Genomic DNA, 13,332 nt, shown 5'->3' on the forward strand with positions numbered 1-13,332 from the left:
TGGGACACCGCCTCAGCATGGCCTAATGAGCGGTGCCATGTCCGCGCTCAGGATCTGAACAGGTGAAACCCTGGGCTGCCAAAGCGGAGCACGTGAACTTAACCACCTGACCACGGGGCCAGCCCCAGGAGCATCTCTTAATGCTTCACCTGATGGGGGCCCAGATCACAGTTTTTTGAGTGTGATTTCTGCTTGCTCTCATGAGGAGGTGGTGAGCCCAGCAGTGGCTCTGACCCCTTTAGGTAAGTCCATTGCACCGCCCGACCTGTGCCCAGGCCACACCTTTGCATCAAGGAGAGCTGGTGAGCAATATTGCATGTAGACCCTCAAATTAATGAGTTTGCCAGCTGCCCTTGTTGAGGCCCTGCTAATGTCCCCCTCAGTCATGCAAAGCATCTTCTCCCTCGTCCCCAAGTTCCGTTCTAAGGCCTCTTCTCCCCCTCTCAGCTAGGGCTGGCTTCCTGAAACACTGTCTAATCACAGAGCTCTTGGTTGAACCAGGGTAGATGAAGAAAGTCCGGTCATGTCTCATCACGGCATTCAAGGCTCTTCATAAACTGACATCCATTTAGCATAGTAGATATGATGCCTGGGGCCCATGAACATGTTTTAATTTTAATTTCTTTTAAAGATAAATGAGTATAATAATAATGAATATATAATGATGAATCCACCCTGAATTATAGTCATCTTTATACCCATGCAGTCATAAATATAACAATTTTTCTTTAAATAAGAGAGTCCATGAAGGCAAAAGTACCTTGGGCCTTTTCTAAGGATTGCCAGGGAAAATACATAATGCCGAACTAAATTTGAATTTCAGATAAACAATGAATAATTTTTTACTATAAGAATATCCCAAATATTGCATGAGGCATACTTATTCTAAAAGGTTATTTGGGTTTTTTTAATCTGAAATTCACATTAGCTGGGCATCCTGTTTATCTGAAATTCAAATTTTTATTTGCTAAATCTGGCAACGCTACAGGAAACTCATAATGTGGCCCTGGCTGGCACCAACTGCAGCTACAGCCTTCTCTCCCATGCTCCTTGAGCTAAATGTCTTAGGTCAGGTTCCCAGGAAGCAGATCTTAAGAGGAAGATTCCTGTGCAAGTAATTTATTTAAAGAAGTGCTCCCACGGGAGATCAGGAGGAGAGGGCAAGAACAGGAGAGCAGGACAGGAAAGGGGGCCCAGCAGGAGTCAAGTGCAGACTGCTCCAGGGCCCTGAAGAGGGTGCTTCAGCCTGACCACGCGGGAGGGTAAGTTTCGCTGCAGAAAGATCCCAAAGGGTGTCCGGACAGAGCACTGACATTGTCATCTACACTAGGTCAGAAACAGATGGCAGTCCAAATTCAAGGCTTGGGAAGAAAAATTGCCCTGACCCTGTTAGCTTACTTTCGTTTGGTTTACTCTCTAACCTCTACAGAAATGGAGCAAAGGAAGAGGATGAGATCAAGCGTACGTGATGCAATGACGGGTGCGGCTCCCTCACGGAGGTGGCCTCCACCTCACAGAGGTCGGCCTAAAGGTGGCAATCTCCATAGCCTACATGAAGGGAAGAATTTGGTAGTTTCAGAGGAGCAGGCCTGCTATCTTTAAGACCATGATTTTTTTGGCCAAGAGAGGCCCGTACCTCACAGAGGTGGCCTGGACCTTACAGAGGCGTCATGTCAGAACTCAAGGGTCTACCTTATTACCATACAAATATTTTCTTTCTTCGCCACTCCTCTTAGCTCCATCTTTCTATACCTTATCCCTTGCTGCACCTCGTAGCCTATTCAACATTTAGTTCCGTGGCCTGACCGAGGACCAGCATGGTCGCCAGCACACCCCATGCCCCACTCGCCAAGCTTCCTGTTACTCTCCAGACGTGTCGCTCTCTTTCTCACCACTGTTATTTGCCTTCTGCTGTTTGCTCTGCCTGCAAACCCTCTTCCCTTCCTTTTCCTACTGGCAAATTCCTGTCGTCTCTCATGGCCTGGAAAATGCCTCCTCTTCTGTGTTCTCTCTCCTACCTCCATCCCTGAGGAGCCCATTCATCCCACGGTCCCTGAACACACCTCCATATGTCCCTGATCACTTGGGTTATAATTACTCACATGCACATCTGCTCCGTGGCTACCCGTGGCCTCCACTCTGGCAGGGATTTTGCTTCATTTATCTGGCTATTCCCAGCCCTAGTCCGTGGTAGCCCCTCAAGTGTTTGCTGTATGAATGAATGAATGAACGAAGGCACACAGGAATTCAGGCGATGGCTGCTGTACCGCAATCGACCAGTGCTGCATTCCTGTAGGTCAAGTGCGCATTTGTTCATAGCACCACAAAGCAAAGGCACCAGACACATGTGGGAAAACGAGAAACAGAGTCTTGTAGCAGATGCTGTTGAGTTGCACCCTGGTGGAGCTGGATGTATAAGATGTTGTCTCCAGCCTCCAGGCCACGTGTCTGGCCTCCAGACTGAGGCCTTTCTCAGCCCCCGTTGGAGTGTCCCATCTGATGATTTGAGGTCTATCTCCATTTCCAGGAGTGGGAGCCTGGCCCTGGTCCACCTCTACCTGCTGGCTGGGGCCTAGCCTTTACCAGCTCCTCGCCAGCCCCTCTCTTCTGGGGGCTTCTTGTAGCTCCCTGCATCCCCAGCTCTAAGACACCCGGGCTGATGGGCAATCGACAGCCTGATGTGAAGAGCACCATGAAATCCCACTGCCAGATTGGACCCTTTGGACTTGGACCTGAACCTTACTCAGATCTCCGTTCAGCTGCCCCTCTGGACACCCACAGTGTCTGCTGCCCTGCGCTTCCCTCAGCCCACGGGGCAGCCCACTCCCACAGCCTGAGGTGAAGCGTGGGGAGGAAGGATAGAGCCGAGATGCTGGAGTGGACACATCTAGGTTAGGACTTGGCCCTGAGCAGAGGATAATCTTGGGGAAGTCCCTTCCTCTCATTTCCTCACCCATCAACAGGAATAATACTACCTCACAGGAAAGACAGAACTAAGGGACACCGCTTACCAGATGCACAAAACAATATCACTTCCTTGCCCTTCTGTTTGGGGCCCTCCTTGTTCCTAGATTTCTCCCTCCCTGTCCTCTACCGACCGTTGAAGTCCAGTGTTCAAAGTGCCTCAGAGTCTAAGAAATACCCAGGGAACAGAGGCGCTCTCCTTGAGTCCCGCAACCAGGCTCTCCTGAGGGCCACTCTCCCGCACATGCACACGGCGGGAGGCAGGGCGACGGCAGCAGACACGAGGGGCACGTGGGGACGCAGAACAGGAGGAGCCCGCACAGCACATTTGGATCAAAGTGAAAAGACTCACATTATTAGGAAGAGTCATAATGGAATATTCCTCCTGACATGAGTGGGCAAAAGGGAAGGAAGTGATAAAGGGACAATGATGTGGAGGAGAACTGGAATCTCATTTTCGCGGCCGGCCCTCCATCACTCAGGCCGGGCGGGAGGTTACACTTGTGCAAATGAGCACCCGGTGCCCGCGCTGGCTCCTCTCTCGCCTCCGCAGAGAGACGGGCGAGATTCGCTTTCTCATCAGTAAGTACGTGGCGGGTCCTTCAGGAAGAGAGGTGCTCGGGGGAGGTGAAATGTCCATTATGTTGTTACAATTTCTCACCCTTTCCACTTGCTTCAATTTCTGGCTCCTCCACCTCTTGGCTTTCACCACAGTCGAGTAAATAGAATGACTCGGAGACATTCTGCGACAGCTGCCCTCAATCTCCGGTTTAATTCAGATGTTCCCTTCTGTGCAAAAAAAAAAAAAAAAAAAAAAAAAAAATCCCCAGGTTGATCCTGCAAGACAAATTATTTAGTTTTTTTGTTTATTCCTCCAACATCACCGCGGGGGGTGGGGGGTGGGCAGGGTGGTGTGTAAGATGAGCTGCACAGTGCCCACGGTTCAGGAGGGCAACACAAGGATGTAAATAAATGATCCCAGGATGACATGCTAAGTGCTGCCACAAAGGGCTGCATGGGGTGCTATGGGAACACTGAGAAATGAGTGACTGACGGTCACAGAAGAGTGCACACTTGAACTGAGTCTTAAAGGATGAATCAGAGTTGACCCAGATTGACAGATGGATCTGAAAACATTCTAAATGGAAAGACCCATGTGCACAAAGGTTCAGATGCACGATTGGCCTGACTTGTTGGAGAACTTGGTTGGGCTAGAATGCAGGGTATTTGGGGAAATAAGAAGAGTTGAGCTAAAGGGGTAGGTGGAAAGCTGATTAATTCATTCACCAAATATTTACTGAGCACCTACCATGCACCAGAGACCATGCTATCTGCTGGGAACACAAGGATGTGTGAGACCTCCCTGCCCTCTCAGGGCACATCCACCCTGAAGGATGCACAGGGCAAGAAGCAATGAATGCCACATCATGAGTACCTTCGGATGCTGTATGAGGGAACGTGGGCTTTCTGCGCTAGGAGATAGGAACCATTGAAAGATTTTCAACAACGGAATGTCAGGCCCATTTCAACCCTGGAGAAAGTTGGTGGGAGATAGAATGTAGAAGGGTAACACTGGGGACAAGGGACCTGGTAGGAGGCTACTCTGATAAACTCTATGGGATATGACAAAGCACTGAATTAATCAAGAGAGGTTCTTCAGGACATGATCTGGAGAGATATACCACATCCTGACTCCATAGCAAAGATCCTTCTGTTTTTTATTTTAGTAAAAGGCACATAACATAAAATTAGCCATTTTAAAGTGTACAATTCGGCAGCATTTAGTACATTCACAGAATGGTACAAGTATCACCACTATCTAGTGCTGGAACATTTTCATCACCTCAAAAGGAAACCCCATAACTATCAAGCAGTCACTTCCATTCCCCCCTCTTCCCATCCTTCGTCAACCACTAATCTGCTTTCTGTCTCTATGGATTTGCCTATTCTCGATATTTTGTATAAATGGAATCGTATAATATATGGCCTTTTGTATTTGGTTTCTTTTACTTAGAACAATGTGTCTGAGGTTCATCCACGTGGTAGCATGTACCAGGGCTTCATCCCTTTTTATAGCTGAATAATATTCCATTGTATGGATATACCACATCTTGTTTGTCCATTCATCTCTTGACGGACATTTGGGTCATTTCTACCTTTTGGCTATTCTGAATAATACTGCTATGAACATTCATGTACAAGTGTTTTTTTGAACTCCTGTTTTCAGTTCTTTGGGGTATATCCCAAGGAATGGAATTGCTGAGACCTTTCTTTTTAACTTAAATTTTTTAACTCCCGGGAAAATCTATTTTTTTGAAAATTTACAGGAAAGTTTTTTTCACCTGCCCAAGGATTAGGAATGACATGGTGGTGTTCCTTTCAGTTTGTGATTTCAGTGGGATCAGTTTCAATCCTAAACTTTTGTCCAGGGCTTGCTTCACTTTCATTAGCAAGAAGTGATCTCAAGGTGGGGCCTGGGTTTTCTGAAGTAGTTACAGAGGCAAATTGGCTAGGACTTCTTGACTTAGAGACATATGGTCAAATTTCTTGACTAAAATAGAGTTGGTATTGTCAGTCCTGATTTCCCATCTGAGGGGACCGATGTGGATAATTAGAGGCTCTCAGCTTCTGACCTCAGCACCTGCTTCAGGATACGGGATGACTATCATCCCATGGCCATTTGGAGGACAAATGCAACACTATTTCCTCCATTAACCATGGTATGGTTTTCTAGAATTGCCAACTTAAATTTAGAAATACCTTACCCCTCTTGGTTTCGTATGAGTTGGGGGAAGATAAATGCTGCCTGAATTTTTCTATCTGCACTGATGAGCCCACGTGGAAAGAACACCCTCTTTGGACCTGACAGATGGAACTGAGTTTGAATCATGCTCCTTCCTGGCTATATGACCTTGGGCAAGTTATTTAAATTCTCTGAGCCTAACTTCTTTCATTTGTGAAAGACAAGTACTAACGCCATCTGTATAAGGATGTCTAAGCTTTGGCTGAGGCCCCCAAAGGCAGAGAAAAAAACAATAGGTGGCATGTGTCCTTCTCATTCCAAAAATGAGGTGCTGGAACACATATGTGGGACTTAACAAGGAGGCGTCCTGGAACTGGTCTTGTGACTTCTATCCCCTCCCTACCTCAAAGGTCTAACAGAAGATGAAGTTGTGAATGGCAGAAGTGGAAATCAGATTTCTTTGGGTAGAGTTGTCAGGAGGTAGGAGTTATACTCTTCCCTTGAGAGACAGCTAGAGAATGTTTCTCTCTCTTGCTGCGTTTGGTGAGAAGGTTCCAAAGAAACTCTCATTCCTGAAACTGAGAATAAGGCAAGAATGCATGCTCTCACCACTCTTATCCAACATCTTACTGAAGATCCTAGCTAGTGCAATAAGGCAAGAAAAAGAAATGAAAGGCAAATAGATTGTAAAAGAAATAAAACCATATTCAAAACTGATATAATTGTCTACGTAGAAAATCTCAAATAATCTGCAAGAAAAACTACTAAAGCTAACAGGTGAGTTTGGTAAGGTTGTAAGATATAAGGTCAAAAAACAAACATCAATTGTATTTCTATATGCTAGCAATTAACAATGGGAAATTTAAGAATTTTTTTAAAGTACGTTTACAATAGCATCCCAAAACATGAAATACATAAGTATAAATGTAATAAAATATATACAAGATCTGTACAATGAAAACTATGAAACATTCATGAAATATAAAAGAAGACCTGGGGGCTGGCCCTGTGGCCGAGTGGTTAAGTTCGCACTCTGCTTCGGCGGCCCAGGGTTTCGCCGGTTCAGATCCTGGGCGCAGACATGGCACCGCTTGTCAGGCCATGTTGAGGCGGCATCCCACATGCCACAACTAGAGGGACCCACAACTAGAATAAACAACCACATACTGGGGGGATTTAGGGACAAAAAGCAGAAAAAAAAAGAAGAAGATTGGCAACAGTTGTTAGCTCAGGTGCCAATTATTAAAAAAAAGGAGCCAGGGATGCTGACCTCTTAACAAAAAGAAGACCTAAATAAATGGATGGATTATGGTTTAGAAGACTCAGTATTGTTAAGATGGCAATTCTTCTTAACTGATCTATTGATTGAGTGCAATCCCAATCAAAATATAGCAGGATTTTTTTGTAGAAACTGACAAGTTAAATCTAAAATTTATATAGAAAGGCAACAGACCTAGAACAGGCAAAAGAATTTTAAAAAAGAAGAACAAAATTGGGGAACTCACTATCTGATTTCAAGGCTTACTATAAAGCTAGTGTAACCAAGACAGTGTGGTTTTGTCAAAAGGATATACGCAGATCAATGAGACCAAACAGTCGCGAGATAGACCCATATCTATATAGTTAGTTGATTTCCAACAAAGGTACAGGCAAGTCAATGGAGAAAGGATAGTTTTAGAATAAGGATGTTGAAACAATTACAAGTTTATATGCAAAAGTGAACCTTTATCTGCACCTTGTACCATATACAAAATTTAACCCCAAATGGGTAATAGACATCAATGTAAAGCCCAATACTGTAAAACTTCTTAAGGGAAATGTAAGAGGAAATCATTGTGATCTTGAGTTTGGCAAAGATTTTGTAGTTACCAAACTAAAAAGTTGATCCATGAAAGAAAAACTAATGTATTAGACTTCATCAAAATTGAAAACTTCCACTCTCTGAAAGACACTGTTAAGAAAACGAAAAGCCACAGACTTGGAGAAGATGTTGAAAAACACCTATCTGATCCAGAATATATAAAGAGCTCTCAAAACTCCATAAAAAGAAAATAAACTACCCAATTAAAAAATAGGCAAAGATTTGAATCAATGCTTCATCAAAGACGATATGGCAAATAAGCACACGAAAAGATTCTCAGCATCATTAGTTATTAAGAAAATGCAAATTCAAACTATTAGATACCACTACAGACCTATTAAAATAGCTAAGATTTTTTTAAAAATTGATAATAGCAAGTGCTGAAAAGGTTTGGGGCAGCTGGACCTTTCACACGGTGCCAGTGGGAATGCAAAATGGCACAGCTGCCGTGGAAAACTGTTTGATAGTTTCTTATAAGGCAACCCAGCAATCCCACAATCTCTGCAAGGAACAAGGAGATCTCAGTAGGAAGAGGCGGAGGGAATACTGTCAGGCACCCAGCCGAGGGGGATCATGAGAAGTTAGTCTACAGACCTACCACCTGGGTCAATGGATTCCATTGTAGGGTCCAGGAGGGGAGCCCAGAGGGCCCCATGGAAGCCCGAGAGAATTGTCAGCTCTAGGCATCTGCTCCAGCAGCACCATTGTCAGATCAAACTTTTCCTGCCCTTGACCTTTCGCCGCTCTTCCTCTTTGTCCTAGAGGAGCCAAAGGGAACCTAGTGAGGAGAGTGGAGGTAATGGGAGAGACTGTTAAGGGAAAATCATCAGGCAAATCTCCCATGAATTTCTGGAAGCTCCAGTCCAGGAAATCAGTTTCTACAATTCAGTAAGTAAGTAAATGAAAGTCATTTTTTTTTCTTTTAGATAAACATGAATTATTCACCAAAGACCTAAATTCTATTCTATTATACCTTCAAATTTATCAAGGAGAAAAAAACTTTTTTCCTTTTTGTCTCCATGTCTGGAGGGGAAGTGTGACCTCACCTTGCTCACTAGCACAAACACTGAGTGTAATGGTCCCCTTTGATTGTGGGCGACGGTGAACTGACCATGGGCCAAGGTTCTAAACAGTGTGGTTATTTACCACTTCTTGCATCTGTCATGAATAATAATATTCTTATGCCTGAAAGTGGCAAATCTTCCTCACCAACAGAGAGAAAAATAAACAACTTTTTGTGATGATCTTAATGTCAGTTTACATTCCTTTAAAAGGATGTTAGTAGTCTAATCAACTTATTTGCTCATTCTGAAGTCTGACCTTAACATGAAAGAGAGGGGGTAAAGTTCTTTCTGAACCTGGTTGGGGAGGGAGTAAAGACGAGATGGCAACGAGGTCAAGCAGTTAAAGCCAAGGAAGATTCGAGCCCATGGCTTAATTGTGCTCCTGTGTAAGTTACTCCATTTTCTCCAAGGACTTGTTAGTCCTTCATGACAAGGGTCTTCTACAGGCTCAGTCACTCTTGGAGGTGACTGGGATGTCATTAGCCGAACTGAAGAAGGTGACTCCAACCCCCAGGAGAGAGGGCCCTCAGGTGTCTGAGCTCATGCCACTGGGAGACTGCAACAGTGTTTGTCAACCCAAGCAGTGATGTCAGACTTAATTTTGCTGTCAAGAGCTTCTTAACCCTGTGATGAAATGCATCCCAGAACCTCAGTTACTCATGTTGTTGTGATTGTCATCCCTGAGATCCGGTCTTTCGTGATAATCTTTCATGACACTGGGTACAGCTGCCCCCCACTCCCTACCCCTCTGGTGAAGGACGACGGGCTTGGTCTGTGTTGGCATCAAGGTAATCCATGACTTTCTCTCTTAGTGTTGATTTATCTCCCCTGAAATTTGGCTTCAGACTTAGCATGGGAAAGAGAAAAAAGTCAAAATCCTCTCACCTACGTGTACCCTGAGTGCATCTAGGTGCATCCTAAATACTCGTATTAATTTTAGTCCTCATTGCTCAGCTGGTACAACAATTATTGGGTTACTTTCCTGTGTCCCTGTAGTAGCTAGGACTCCTTTTTGCACGTGTGAGAAAACCCAACTTGAGCCTCATGTGACTGAAAAGGCCAGGCGTTGGGGAGAGTTTTAGACGTGGGTGGATCCGAGGGTTTAAATCAAGGCTTTGGGACTCCCTCTCCAATGTCTCGTTAGCCTCATACCTAAACCAGTCACCGCATCCAGGAGGATGGAATACAGAGAATGGCCAGGTCTGGCTCAGTTCCTCAGTCCGTGAACCCAGGACTAGGTAGTCAGCTGCAAGTGAACCACAGGACCAGATGTGAGGGGGGAAGCTCTGAAAGGAAAACCAGGGTGTTGTTATCTAAAGGAAAGGCATTGGATCATGGGCAGAAAAACTATAGCTGTTAAGAGAAAATCTTGGTCCTGTCTTTTCTGAACTCTGCAAGCTTGGGCAAGTTATTAAATGTTGCCATGCTCAGTTTCCTCTTTTTTTTTTTTGAGGAAGATTAGCTCTGAGCTAACATCTGCCGCCAATGCTCCTGTTTTTGCTGAGGAAGATTGGCCCTGAGCTAACATCTGTGTCCATGTTCCTCCACCTTATACGTAGGATGCCTTCCGCAGCATGAGCAGTATATAGGTCCACACCTGGGATCGGAACTGGCGAACCCTGGGCCGCTGAAGTGGAACATGCGAACTTAACCACTGTGCCACCAGGCTGGCCCCCTCATTTTTAAACTTGGGAAAATAATCCATACTCAAGGATGTCAAAGGATTAAATGAAGTAATCTATGTAAAGTCTTAGTGCAAATAGTAAACACTCAGTTAAATGTCATTTGTTACAGTAATAATAATAATCACATCAATTATTATTACTTTCATTATTAAAGCTCACTGATATATAATAAATTAATATCTGTATTTCTGGTATCTAGCATAATGCCTAACACCTAGTAAATACACAACAAATGCGTGTAGAACAAATGAATGAATGAATAAGGACACACAAAACCTTGAAATCATCACATTATCTCTGATTATAAAGAAAATATGCATAGGTTAGATTAATTTCATTTTAGGTTTATTAATTTAGGTTAATTCTATTGTTTTGAAATATAGCATACATATAGATGAACAAATAGAACATGTAAGTACATGCTAAAGAATAATAATGGGATGAGACCCAAGTGACAGCAGCTAGGTCAAGAATGAAAATTGGTGGCCTTCCCCAACTGGAATCACCTCTACCCCAACAGAGGTAACCATTATCCTAATGATTTGTGATATTATTCTCTTGTTTTACTTTATAGCGTTACCAATTGTGTATCTATCCCAAAGTAATATAGTTTAGTTTTATCTCTTTTTTTAACTTTATAGACATCAAATCATACTGCATGTATTCATTTCTATTTGGCATCTTTTGGCTCAACATTGTACTTTGAGATTCTTCTGTGTTGATGATGAAGCTGTAGCCCACTCCTTTTCAGTGGTATGCAGTATTCCATTGTATGAACATATGTGTTAACATGTACATATGTTAATAGACATTTGAGTGTTCCCGGTATCACTAGTCTGAACATTCCTTACCTTTCTTCTGACACGTGTGGGAGAGCTTCTCTAGGCTTTACACCTAAGAGGGGAATTACTGGTTTGCAAGGTATGTACATATTCGATTTTACTTGATAGTAAACTTTTCCCAAAGTGCTTTTATCAATTTACACTCCCACCTGCAGTGGATGAGCAGTGAGTGACCTATTGCTAAACACTCTGTGCAGTTGTTATTATCAAAATGAATTCTCCAATCACATGTGTGTGTGACGAGATCGCTGTGTGATTTTAGTCAGAGGTCAAGTCTCTCTTCATATGTTTATTGGTCATTCAAGTTTTCTCTTCCATAAAGTCTGTAAAATTCAAGTCTTTTGCTCATTTTGGGGAGATCATTTTTTTGTTTTTTTATAAATTCATAACAGTTATTTATATATCCTGGATATTTGTCCTTCAACAGTTACATATGTTAAAAACATAGTCTCCCAATTTTGGCGTACCTTTTTATCCTCTTAGTGGTGTCTTTTGATTTACAGAAGTTCTTATAATAAAGACTAATTTATCAGTCTTTGCCTCTATGTTTTACGTTTTGTGGTGGGTCCTACTTAAGAAATCCTTCCTGCCCTTCATCACACATATATTTTCCTGTTATCCTCTAAGATCTTTATAGTTTTGCCTTTCACACTTAGTTGTTAATTCACCTGCAATTGATTTTTGTATACGGTGTGAGGTAGAGGACAAATGTTTATGAATTATAGTTAACCAATCATCTCAGCATCTTTTATTGAAAACTTCAGTGTTTTCTTGCTGTGCCAAGGTGACAACTCTGTCATACATCAAGGGTTCACAGTTGTGTGGGTCTTTTTTGGAAAGGGGTTTCTCTGTTTTTTTTCTAGTCTGTTTTTGGGGTTTTTATTTTTGCTAGGAAAGATTCTCCCTGAGCTAACATCTGTTACCAACCTTCCTCTCTTTTTTTCCTGCCCAAAGCCCCAGTTCATAGTTGTATTTTCTAGTTGTAGGTCCTTCTAGTTCTTCTATGTGAGCCACCACCACAGCATGGCTACTGACAGAGGAGTGGTGTGGTTCCATGCCCAGGAACTGAACCTGGGCTGCTGAAGTGGAACACACCAAACTTTAACCACTAGGCCATCAGGGCTGGCTCTTTTGAAAATTTTTTTGGCTCAATTCAATACCATGATCTCTTAACTAAAATAACTTTATAAATGTCTTGATATCTGACATCTCATAAGGCGAGTCACTCAAACTTATCCTCTTCTTTCTAAAGTATCTTGGTTATTCTACACCATTTACACTTTAATATAAATTTATTTTGCTTTTTATTTTTTTGATTATGTTTTATTGAATTTTACATACACAGAAAAGTGCAGACATCCTAAGTGCAGAGCTCAGTGATCACAAACTGAACAAATCTATGTAACTACTAACCTGATCAAGAAATAATAGATCAAAACACATGAAACTGCTCTTACTATAAGTAAAAAAAAAATAAAGGTTTAATATATGCCATGAAGGATTCACTGTATACAACTGGTCTCCCACGATAAACAACTAGGAAACCAGACAAAATATATTAAACAACTATTTCCAGATATTAGACACTGGGCAGAATAGACTGTGGTCTCTGAGAGAAAGCAGACAGGTGAGGTAAGCCCCACGGTTGCCCCAGCTCCCTGACTGTGGACAGGTTCCAGCTGAAGCTCAAGGACGGGGAACCCAAAGAGAGTCTGGCACTTCCACTGAACTGAGAGGACAGATATCAGAGTTCAGGGAAGCTGAGGCACCTAGAACTTACAAGGCAGAGAACTGGAGAGGAGGAAGCTGCAGAGAGGGAGAGGGAGAGAGAGAGGGAGATCCAGGGATTCACAGTGATGTCTTCACACATCCTTGGGTGAAAACTGATCAGTGCATGTATGTGGTGGAATTCTACAAGGCTGCTCTAGAGAGCAGTAGGCCAAACCATTTCAGGAGCTCACACAGGACTGGGAGTAGTTCATGTTCCCACTAGCCAGGGCAGTGATGCCTGTAATACATTGTGAAAATTAACTTTATATGTCCAGTTGGATGGTATTTTTGGATGAGGTTCACATTTAAATTGGTAGACTATGGGTAAAGCAAATTGCCCTCCATAATGTGGGTGGGCCTCATCCAATCAGTTGAAGGCCTGAATAGAATTTAAAAACTAGCA

General features: G+C 43.1%; 1 long non-coding RNA gene across 1 annotated transcript in view; it reads right to left on the bottom strand.

Annotated features, from left to right (window-relative positions):
* Positions 1-3,294: 3,294 nt before the first annotated feature.
* Positions 3,295-13,332, bottom strand: part of LOC139073929 (uncharacterized) — a 38,999-nt gene continuing 28,961 nt past the window's right edge. Inside the window, exons 3-4 of the long non-coding RNA XR_011523120.1 lie at positions 8,167-8,346; positions 3,295-3,753 (exon numbers count right to left, since the gene is read on the bottom strand). This is a non-coding gene — a long non-coding RNA (uncharacterized lncRNA). The remainder of the gene's footprint in view (positions 3,754-8,166; positions 8,347-13,332) is intronic.

The sequence above is a fragment of the Equus przewalskii genome, chromosome 10 (assembly GCF_037783145.1).
Source record: "Equus przewalskii isolate Varuska chromosome 10, EquPr2, whole genome shotgun sequence".
Classification (NCBI taxonomy): Eukaryota; Metazoa; Chordata; class Mammalia; order Perissodactyla; family Equidae; genus Equus; species Equus przewalskii.